A 12,604-nucleotide genomic window follows, 5' to 3' on the forward strand; every position below is an offset into this window, starting at 1 on the left:
GAACAGAAGCTGCGGGTAATTAGTTTGCTTAGTTCATGAGTTGTTACCGGAGAGGTCAGTAGACCGAGAGCCTCTTTTTGACAAGTTTTCATATGACCTGTCAGTCTACCTGTACAAGCTTACTTTCATCTGTCAATTTCTCCTGCTTCTTTTTTGTCAATCCGGTCTCTCACACACACACGCACACACACATTCCTACCTTACATGAGGGGATTCAGCTGTCATACTAAAAGGGTGACAGTTTGGAAATATACTGTAATAATAGCTGTCAATCTACCACATGCTTGCCACTTACTTTTTGACTTCACACTCAACACTTCCGACATTAACCTTTTTCCATCATACGTGAGTGCACTGCTGAGGTACTGCATATCAGAACATTTTTAAGAACAATTTTAAACCAGTTTATTCTTTAATATAGCGTATTGGGTTCACACTTCTCTGTCAACTGGGGAGTAAAGACTTAAATTAACCTTCCTCTTGTGTTAGCTTTCTGGTATCATCTCTTATGTTAACGGGTCGGTTTTGACCCATGTATTAAATTAGCTATAAAATACACGAAAAACAATAAGTTACCATCAAATTTGCTTCTCATGTCTTGGTTACCTTCTTAGGCTTCCTCATCCATGAAAATGTTGGTTTTAATACTTTTAGTGTGGGCATGTAGGCCTTTTTTTGTCACTATACCCCTCCATTTCAATTTCCATAAATGGTAAAATGAACGTCAAAGGAATCATATTAATAAATTGAAGGTTCTTTTGTTACCTGGCTATTACTGAGGGCTATAGAACATATCTGTTAAATCATAAATTAGTTGTATTTATTTTCTCATTTTAGTATTAATCACTAAAGAAACATCTATGGTGTTGGGGTGAATTTTGACCCATATATATTCATGTCAAGAAAAGGTAGAAAAAGTGATTGTTTTCAGCAACAGAACTTTAGTATAAACTGAAATAAAAAAGCAGAACAGGTCCAGATCTTGGTTCACATTTTTTCCTTGATCCAAATTGTAAAAGTGAAATCAGCCAATCAAATGAGTGAATTCACTTCACATGTAAACTGGAAAAGCGGTCAAAATGAGAATCCCCTGAAGCTTCCATGATGAGAAGAGGAGCTGGTTGTCATTGTGTTGGCTAATTGTACACTTATGATTTTGTAGCTCAAAATATTGCTTTATAGTCATATTATTATAACCGGGTCGAAACCGACCCTAACAATACAGTGGTCATAATTTCAACCACACCATTTTAAAATGTAGTAAAAATTATTTTTTTGATTTTATTTGGTTAAAATAGAGTTTCCTGACAAAGTCAAAAAGCCTTGATGCAATAAACAAATGTTATGCGATTTTATTATTCATTAAAATGTAAAACACAAGAAGAGGGTTAAAATGATTTTTTGCTTCATTTGAATGAGATGGTTCCTACAGCTTTTTAACAAATCTTAGTGTTTTTTAATTGTTCTTCATTACATCACTTTATATGTCGCTACTGGTAATCGGGCACTCCCTTCTCTTAAAGTCCATTATCTATAGCAGATGTGGATTTTTATTTCAGGTTTACTGCAATTCAAAATCCAGACACTGACACAAAGGTGGGAAGGGAACTTTAGGAGCGTTTATCCGTCTGGATATCTATGAAGGAATCTGCAATCACTCTTCCCTGAAGCGCTTCTACTCCAAGAGTGGTTCACATGCCTGCAGTGAAGAAAAATGTGTTCAACCTAGACTTAGAGAAAATAATAAGTAATCAATAATTCTCAAGTTGCACTTGATGACTCTCTGAACAGTCTTCCCAATGATAATTAAACCAATGGTTCTCTACAGGCCACAAGATATACCTACGCTGAAAGAAACTGTATTTACAATTAAATGTGGCTATCTTTACTACCTGGAAGGTTTTTTTCATTGTTTTCACATTCTCGTTACTATTGTAGATAATTTAAGTACACTACAGTACCTTGCTGTATTTTGATTTAAAACATTACCAAAATTTATTTTCTAGGCACATTGATTTAGCCTTAATAACGGCAGCATTTAACACTTAAATCTCCGTTGACAGCAAAGGTGCATCTTGTTGAGTTTTCCTTGCCTAATTGAGAGCCAGGTATCAACTCTTCCATCTGTCAGTGATGCTGAGACGAGCGGCTAGTGAGGCGTCATGTTTCTTTGCCGGATAAATATAGTTTTTTTGTGTTTTCTGTTATAATAACAATATCACTGCAGCTTGGTTAATATACAACTCAGTTATGTAAATGGGGCACTGTTGCAGTTTTTATTAATTTTTTTAATAGGTACAAAGTTCATTGTCAGCTAGCTCAAATAATTCGGTTTCTCTTGTTAGAATGAAAACCAATAAGGAAAGAAATATTTGTTAATTTTTAAGTATAAAAATTGGGAATGATTGGCAAAATTTGATGGGAGTAAGATTTAAGAACATATTTTGGTACAGCTGCACCAGCTGGGATGTAAACATAGACGTAGACTAGACATAGACTTTCTTTATTGTCATTGCACAATAACACAGCAGTGAAATTGCCAACGAAATGTCGTTGCCTGGCTCCCGTATAACAATAAATAATAAATAATAATGTGGAGAATAAATAGATTACATCAAATTTGAACAACAATGTACAGTGTAAACAATAATTTGTACAAATAATTTAGAATAAATAACAATAATTTAAAGCTGTGACTTACACAGCGTAGAATACAACAGCATTTTGCATTAAAAAGCCATTTCTCATCATAAAAGCATGGTACCATATACCTGTATGTATATGGGGCTAATATATGGATATGTATGTTATGGCTGTTGTCTGAATGAAATAAAGAAACTGAATTATAGAGCCCGGAGCTTCTGCAAATGTGCAAATTAGGCTTTAATTAACAGGGCTAATGAAGTGTGCCAGAGAGATTGGAGCCCTTTCTGCCCTGAGTTATCAAGCGCTTTGCAATAATCTTGGCAAATTTGAAACTACGTTAATGAATAATTTACTCACACGTAACAATGTCTACGCTTATAAAATGTTTAACCATTTATTTTCAGACTACATTTAATTAAGGAATGTTTTTCAGGTGGGCAAAAACAGTGAAAGATGAGTGAAAAGAAAGACAGTTGGTCCTACTTAGGAGCAGTGCTGTGTTCAGACCTGGCAAGCTGGATGTTGTTTTCATAAGAGGTCCCTAAACCGTGGATATAAAAACTGATTTACAGGGGATTACCTTTTGGACACGACCAACAGGGGGTGGAGCAAACATAATCCAGACACAGTTGATCAGTTTGCTAAAACAAATGATGATATATTGAATATCGGCTAAACAAACACTGTAGAAAATGTTGTGCAGTTAGCTGCTCGGCAACAGTGCACTGGATGCCGCCATTTATTGTATTTACGATCAAAATCTGTCAGTCTCACATTCTTGTTTTTTAATACACAAGATTAGACACATGCAATCCAAAAAATGATATGTAAATGTTACACTTAGGGGGTAAAAAGTGGGCTAATAAATTGATAATAAAAGCACAAATACTGCAGATTTCAGAAAACAGCACTCTACAAGAAACAATGAAGTCTGCAAAATTAAATAATAAAAAAAAAATCAAAAAATTGTTACAACTATAATGATGAAAATGGTAATATTAATGATGATTATAATAATGCCCCCCCCCCCCAAAAAAAATGTTTGCACTACACTTTGATTTTTCACTTATGTCACTTTTGGGAATGCAAATGCCTTCTATCTTAAATGGTTTGTTGCCATTATAATCCTTGTACCCCAATGTATGTGTGTACTCATAGTAATACTGCATGAATTACATTACACATATACTTTTACATACGTTTCCACTTCTTGTTCCTGTCTGAACTGCTTGTTCACTAACACCGAGCCAAGCAGTCGAAGAACCCGTGAACTGGCAAAGCCAGACTCACTTACCAAGGTCACCATAAGGGAACCAGCAAGTGAAAAGTGAACCCGACGAGGTCTCATGGGTTTCGTGAGACGGGCACATGAAATTGTTCCACATATGCAAGTTTTTTGGGTGACATATGTGAAATTTGTAGAAAGGTGCTTTATTAAGTTTGGTCCATTTTCTTGCTGATATAGTTAATTTTGAAACAGTAAAAATAATACATAAGGCTAAAAATAACCAATTAGCTAAAAATGTCATCCAATACTTCTCTACAAGAGAGGAGAAATATGATCTCAGGGAAGAAGTACATTTGAAACACTTCTATGCTAGGACTACGTTAAAAAACCATAGCATTTCAGTATGTGGACTCAAACTATCGAACTTCGGTACGAGGTGCATTATTAAAAAAACAAAAAAAAAATGAAAAAAAACCTTAAACTGTATTATGGAAAGCAGGAAGTGAACAAATGTAACAATTACTGATTATAAAATTACCCGATGGAGGGGTAGGATTTAATAAGCTTTGCTTCTTCCTACTCCTTTTGGACATGTGGAACTGTGAACTGATTATGGGATGCACTCAATTGTAATCTGATGCATGTTCAAATAAAATAAAACCATTACCATTACCATTACCATTTGTTTAAGGGTCCGAATTGCCAAATACAAATGTATCGCTGCAATGGGCCAACCATCTCAGTGAGGTATTTGCTTAGTGCGTATATACTGTCTATGGAATCGACGTCTCAAGGAATTGACTTTACCATCACTACTGTATATGGCCACTTAGAATATTGACGTGGTTCAGAATCAGATCATTCTCTTGGTCTTAACTAAAAAAAAAGCCCTTCATCCATGCCTCTATTTATAACCACTCGCTCCACGTATCAAGCATTAGAGAATGAATAACAGCTGAACACAAGGGAGCAGTTAAAGTCCGGCCGTCAAGTAAAAAATGATTCACGTCACATTTCTGACAGTTACAAATATTTTAAAGTGTCCTGCAACTGAATCACTGTGGGGGAAAACACGTGGCACCGGCAGGTATTCCGTCACAGAGCATTGCCGCACTTCTTTTTTCTCCAAAATTCAACACTCGTAATAAAAATACCCATAAAAAGTAAATCTGCCAATCAGTTGGTTACACAGCACTTTTATCGTAGGAGAGTACCTTTTCATAAAATACAAGCATAGACAACATGGTTAAGCAATCAAAGAGTTTAAATATTAATGTTAACATGTTTGTTTGTTTTAATGAAATTGTAAATGCAGCGCACATGATAGTTAGTTAGTTAGTTAGATAGCTTAGTTTGCCACAAGCCTTGAAAAAAAAAACTAAACATAATGTTATTTCCTTTTGTTTTAGTATATTGCCTAATGTTAGGGAGGGGAAATGTGGTGTGTGTAATAGTATTACACACACAGGAAGTGGAAATGACACTTTTTCAAAGTAAAACATCCACGCATACTGAATATGCAATAACATGGAGAATTCTTACAAAGTAGCTCCAGATAGATTTCTGAGATGTTCACAAACTCTATTTTCTATCATTCAACATGGGACTACCCAGCATGCTCTGCGGGCACTGAATAACATTATAATAGTTATTACCGACGTAGCAGTAGTTGACTCGTGATATGCTTCGTTGCTGTGGATGTGTTATTTTGTTACTCTGTTCTGTTCTACGTATGTATGTTCTGTTTGATGACCACCTATAAATAAATTTAATAATATTTTTTTTTAAGCCAATGTGCCCACAAATCAAAAGATTTACCCTCCCCTTGGCTTATAGGCCGGTGGTCAGAACAATAACTCACTCCTACTTACTTATATTTACTGTTCCGTACACAAGTATCAGCAGGAACGCTGATTGTTCACAACAGCAGTGAAGACCTTGAAAGAAGCCAGGTTGACCCTTCATTAAACCCTTTTTGAAATAAAATGAAATTGACATTTTATACCTCAATATACCCCATAATCCCCTTTGAGAGTTCAAGCTGGCAAGCAGTAGGTTGGGAAGTATTTTTGAAAACACGTGCGCGCACATATACAGAGTGATTCATATATCTGTATTTGTTCGCTCAGTCTTGAAAGGCCACATGTACTGTGTGGACACGACTTTTGAGGCAAGTGATGCCGCATTGTTGTCAAGATTTAAAACAACACCGGTCCTAGATGTGGACCCTATTTTACCGTATTTAGTTTGTCCTAGATGTCCTTTTGTCTTCATGGTGTGTGTATAAGGCACACACTGTGTGTAAAACAATCCAAAATGGACGTCTTACCAAGACAACTACATACTGTAAGTAGATGGGTGGACGAGGTGACAATTCTGCAGTGACCAAGCAGGAGACTGTGGCTTAGCCACTGTTCACTTTGAAGCAGGATGTGGGTCAGAAGGTTTTTGTGTGGGTGGAGGTTGCAGCAGTAGTGACCACGGGAAATGAGACCTGCACAGCTGACAACTGAACAAAATGGACTAAAAGTGCCTGACGGGCAATTTACTCAAATTCAGAACATGGATGTTTCAAGCACATCTCTGTGTGGAGTTTGCATGTTTTCTCCGCGTGCGTGCGTGGGTTTTCTCCAGGTAATATGTTTTACGCCCACATTCCAAAAACATGCATGTTAGATTAATTGTAGACTCTAGATTGTTTCTATGTGTGAATGGTTGCTTGTCTTTATGTTCCCTGTGATTGGCCTCTTGCCCAAAGACAGTTGGGATAGGCCTAGTGAGGAAAAAGTGGCATAGAAGATGGATGGATGGAAGTTAACAACTCATCATTAACAACATAGGTCATTTAAAACTACTTCGTATTCTGCTAAAATACAACATGTTTTTCTCAAAACGCTATCAGGTACAGTAAATCAATATTGGTAATGGTAATGGTAATGGTCTTATTTCATTTGAACATGCATCAGATTACAATTGAGTGCATCCCATAATCAGTTGCCAGTTCCACATGTCCAAAAGGAGTAGGAAGAAGCAAAACTTATTAAATCCTACCCCTCCATCTGGTACTTTTACAATCAGTAACTGTTACATTTGTTCACTTCCTGCTTTCCATAATACAGTTTAAGTTATTTTATTTTTTATTTTTTATTTTTTAAATAATATACCTCGTACCGAAGTACAATGTGATATGAGCCAATGCCATAATGGGTACCATAGTAAGTGTCAATATAGTGATATATATAGCACATCATGACTGGTTCAAGACTCTTCATCCTTGTATTTAGCAAATTTATTTTATTTATTAATTTATTTTATAAATTTTTAATAATTTTTTGGGTGTTTTTAAACATTTTTTTATTTTTTTTTATTTTTTGTCCCGTACCAAAGTACTGGGTGATATGAGCATCCAATGCCATAATGGGTACCATAGTAAGTGTCAATATAGTGATATATATAGCACATCATGACTGGTTCAAGACTCTTCATCCTTGTATTTAGCTAATTTATTTTATTTATTAATTTATTTTATTAATTTTTATTAATTTTTTGGGTGTTTTTAAACATTTTTTTAATTTTTTTTATTTTTTGTCCCGTACCAAAGTACTCGGTGATATGAGCATCCAATGCCATAATGGGTACCATAGTAAGTGTCAATATAGTGATATATATAGCACATCATGACTGGTTCAAGACTCTTCATCCTTGTATTTAGCAAACATCAACTGCTTGTATTGTTTCTTGAATTGACTCATCGTTGTGCATTGTTTGATTTCCTTACTCAATCCATTCCATAGTTTGATTCCACATACTGAAATGCTATGGTTTTTTAACGTAGTCCTAGCATAGAAGTGTTTCAAATGTACTTCTTCCCTGAGATCATATTTCTCCTCTCTTGTAGACATAGTATAGTATAGTGGTCCAAGTATTGGATGACATTTTTAGGTAATTGGTTATTTTTTAATAACCATATCAACTATATCAGCAAGTTGAAGTATTTGTGATTTTAGAAATAAGGAGTTAGTATGTTCTTTGTAGGCGGCATTATGAATTATCCTTACTGACCTTTTTTACAGTACATTTAGCGAGTGAGGATTGCTTTTGTAGTTATATATTGAGACTAACATAATAAATTTTGAGACGCTAGTCAGTTTAATTAAGTTCTAATTTGTCATACAAGTAGAAATTAACCACTATGAGTGTAGGTCATGCAGTTAAGTCGCATTGTTGGAGAACTACATCCTGCTAAACAACAATCATCCATCAGAAAAATTGTGGTTAATTACTTCCATTTAAAATCTCCATCGTAGGCCAAATTTATATATATAAGTTTGTATGCCACATCCTGCTAAGTAAAATCTAAATCAAATTTATTATGTTTTTTTTTTCTCTCTGATGAAGTTTATGTCCACATTTCACTGTAATTATTTTCTTTTTGCATCCATTCTATCAAATTCTAAATGAGGTAGTTTTTCCAAACATTTACTTAATAATTGATTATGTAAACTACAGGGGTTGTTCATACATTTTAAACAATTTGGCCTTCAGTGTTGTTCAATGATAGAAGTGACATTTTGACATCAATTTCGGTGTCACTATTCATTGACGTTACATTTGTTAGTTTGCCCTTCAAATGTTTTTAACCGTGGGGAACATCCGACTCATTTATCATTGCTGTCTGATTGTAGCCTAAGTCAAAGCAGTGTGCCCCCCCCCCACCCCCCAAGCTTTGCTAAAGCCATTAGCTTCCAGCTAGTTGATTAAATGTGGCCATTGATTTCTAGAGGAAATGAGTCAAGTCCAGCATCACCTGATGAGAGCTGCCAGCTCGCAAATGGGCAGAGAAAGAAAGCTTGTGGGAGGTAAAAGTCAACATTAACAATTGTAGTATGAGAGTTTAATGTCAAATACGGACTCATACTGAGAGACATACAAGTTATTGTTCCTGACTCAGTGGCGGTTCGAGGCAGTTCGAAATGTTGCACAAAATGCTGCTCCAAACGAAATATTACATAGATTGCCCTTAAATTGTTTGATTTTACATTAAGCGCTCCTAGAAAATGAGGTAATATTTGAGGTATACTGTTTCTAATCACTTCACAGCAAATTATGTCTCTTTAAAATATATAATAATACAGAAATAATAATAATAATAATACAGAAATATTTCAGTATTGAACAAAGCAAAATTTGTTCTCAATCAGAAATCACTCCACACTCTTTATTGCTCTCTGGTTCTACCATATCTTACTTATTGTGTGGGAATATGGGCTAATAACTATAAAAGCAATCTTCACTCGCTAAATGTACTGCAAAAAAAGGTCAGTAAGGATAATGCATAATGCCGCCATTATGCCATAATGCCATAATGCCATAATTTTATTTCTAAAATCACAAATACTTCAACTTGCTGATATAGTTAATCTTCAAACAGCTAAAATAATGCATAAGGCTAAAAATAACCAATTAGCTAAAAATGTCTACAAGAGAGGAGAAATATGATCGCAGGGAAGAACTACATTTGAAACACTTCTATGCTAGGACTACGTTATTTTATTTTATTTTATTTTTTTTGTCCCTAGGACTATGTTAAAAAGCCGTCGTATTTCAGTATGTGGAATCAAACTATGGAATGGATTGAGTAAGACCATCAAACAATGCACAACGATGAGCCAATTCAAGAAACAATACAAGCAGTTGATGTTTGCTAAATACAAGGATGAAGAGTCTTGAACCAGTCATGATGTGCTATATATATCACTATATTGACACTTACTATGGTACCCATTATGGCATTGGATGCTCATATCACCGAGTACTTTGGTACGGGACAAAAAAAAAATTATTATGGAAAGCAGGAAGTGAACAAATGTAACAGTTACTGATTGTAAAAGTACCAGATGGAGGGGTAGGATTTAATAAGCTTTGCTTCTTCCTACTCCTTTTGGACATGTGGAACTGGGAACTGATTATGGGATGCACTCAATTGTAATGTGATGCATGTTCAAATGAAATAAAACCATTAGCATTACCATTACCAATATTGATGTGCTATATACATCACTATATTGACACTTACTATGGTACCCATTATGTCATTGGATGCTCATATCACCTCTTACTTCGGTACGGGACAAAAAATAAAAAAAAAAAATAAAAAAATAAATAAAAAAAATGAAAAAAATGTATTATGGAAAGCAGGAAGTGAACAAATGTAACAGTTACTGATTGTAAAAGTACCAGATGGAGGGGTAGGATTTAATAAGCTTTGCTTCTTCCTACTCCTTTTGGACATGTGGAACTGGGAACTGATTATGGGATGCACTCAATTGTAATCTGATGCATGTTCAACAATGAAATAAAACCATTACCATTAAATGAAATTATGATGCACACCCTTTTGTGATACTGAAAAAAAATATTTATATATTTCCTCTGCAAGGGACGATGTAAATGGTGTTTCTGCCGTGTGTTGCTCAGAGGAAAAAGCCAGACTTGGTGCCCATGATGTTCACGTTATTGATGTCTTTTATTCTGAATTCACGTGGTAGGTATCAGGTAAGGCTCCGCTTGTGCATCTGAGCCACAAACATGTGACAAGACACAGCAGGCGGCAGACCAGAAGAGACACAACATCGACTGACAAGGTTGCACATGAACACCGCTACACATTGCCGGGGGTTACCCATCTGTCTGTTAGAAAGACCCCCACCATTGAACCAGCTGCTTGGCATTAAGAGCCTCTAGCAATGGTGAATGACAAGAAGCAGCCTGTCACAACAGGAGAAGCCAGGATGGCAACTGTTGAGAGTAAAGTATCATAATCTTCCCCAAAGGTGAAAATAAAAGACTGGACTGTGATGGGAGTGAAACATGACAAACTGGCACATGTGGGTCTTTGGGTCTTTGGCTGAGAAGTGAACTACATGAAGAAGAATGCGAGGTCGGTGAGATTGGCCATGCGGAGAAATTGCAATTGGTCATCCATCAAATAATAGCACCCATTCGATTTTAACATATCTTTGTACTTAATTAAGCCTCTTCCCACCAACTGTACAGGAACTTATTTCTTGGTAACTGTAGTTCCTGGACCTAAAAGGTTCTTGTAGCTCTTCGTGTTTACACAGTAGCAAGATTCCCAGAACATTTGTGTAAATCATGCTGTGACGCTGCTGAAGCATCATGCTTGATTGGGTTGCACTAGGTAATGGTAATGGTAATGGTAATGGTTTTATCAGATTCCAATTGAGTGCATCCCATAATCAGTTTCCAGTTCCACATGTCCAAAAGTAGTAGGAAGAAGCAAAGCTTACTAAATCCTACCCCTCCATCTGGTACTGTTACAATCAGTAACTGTTACATTTGTTCACTTCCTGCTTTCCTAATATTGTTTTTTTTTTTTTTTTAATTTTACCGAAGTACGAGGTGATATGACCATCCAATGACACAATGGGTACCATAGTAAGTGTCAATATAGTGATATATATAGCACATCATGACTGGTTCAAGACTCTTCATCCTTGTATTTAGCAAATTTATTTTATTTATTAATTTATTTTATTAATTTTTATACATTTTTTGGGTGTTTTTAAACATTTTTTTAATTTTTTAATTTTTTGTCCCGTACCAAAGTACTCGGTGATATGAGCATCCAATGCCATAATGGGTACCATAGTAAGTGTCAATATAGTGATATATATAGCACATCATGACTGGTTCAAGACTCTTCATCCTTGTATTTAGCAAATTTATTTTATTTATTAATTTATTTTATTAATTTTTATAAATTTTTTGAGTGTTTTTAAACATTTTTTTAATTTTTTAATTTTTTGTCCCGTACCAAAGTACTCGGTGATATGAGCATCCAATGCCATAATGGGTACCATAGTAAGTGTCAATATAGTGATATATATAGCACATCATGACTGGTTCAAGACTCTTCATCCTTGTATTTAGCAAATTTATTTTATTTATTAATTTATTTTATTAATTTTTATAAATTTTTTGGGTGTTTTTAAACATTTTTTTAATTTTTTAATTTTTTGTCCCGTACCAAAGTACTCGGTGATATGAGCATCCAATGCCATAATGGGTACCATAGTAAGTGTCAATATAGTGATATATATAGCACATCATGACTGGTTCAAGACTCTTCATCCTTGTATTTAGCAAATTTATTTTATTTATTAATTTATTTTATTAATTTTTATAAATTTGTTGAGTGTTTTTAAACATTTTTTTAATTTTTTAATTTTTTGTCCCGTACCAAAGTACTCGGTGATATGAGCATCCAATGCCATAATGGGTACCATAGTAAGTGTCAATATAGTGATATATATAGCACATCATGACTGGTTCAAGACTCTTCATCCTTGTATTTAGCAAACATCAACTGCTTGTATTGTTTCTTGAATTGACTGATTGATCCCCAGAAATTTATTTTCATTCACCCTTTCAATGTCCACTCCGTCTATTTGTATTTGCTGGTCCGTGTCCTTTCTGCTGTTACCAAACAGCAGTTAGTTTTACTTACTTTTAGTTTTACTTAGGTTCAAGGACAATAGAAATTCAATGTACTCTTATTTATAAACAATGGTTATCAAAAGTGACCTTGCTTGGTATTTTTCTATCCTTGCTTCCTTGTTTAAATTGAAGGGGATGATAAGAGATGTCTTCATATTTATTTATCAACAAAAATAACCACTATAGACTGGACTCAACAGTTCTTCAGCG

The 12,604-nt window shown here is 35.0% G+C and overlaps 1 protein-coding gene across 1 annotated transcript in view; it reads left to right on the top strand.

Annotated features, from left to right (window-relative positions):
- lsamp (limbic system associated membrane protein) overlaps positions 1-12,604 on the top strand; it is a 292,224-nt gene that overhangs the window by 13,841 nt on the left and 265,779 nt on the right. The window lies entirely within an intron of this gene.

Source organism: Doryrhamphus excisus, linkage group LG8 (genome assembly GCF_037039965.1).
Source record: "Doryrhamphus excisus strain RoL-2023G ecotype Guam linkage group LG8, RoL_Dexc_Guam_v1.1, whole genome shotgun sequence".
Taxonomy (NCBI): Eukaryota; Metazoa; Chordata; class Actinopteri; order Syngnathiformes; family Syngnathidae; genus Doryrhamphus; species Doryrhamphus excisus.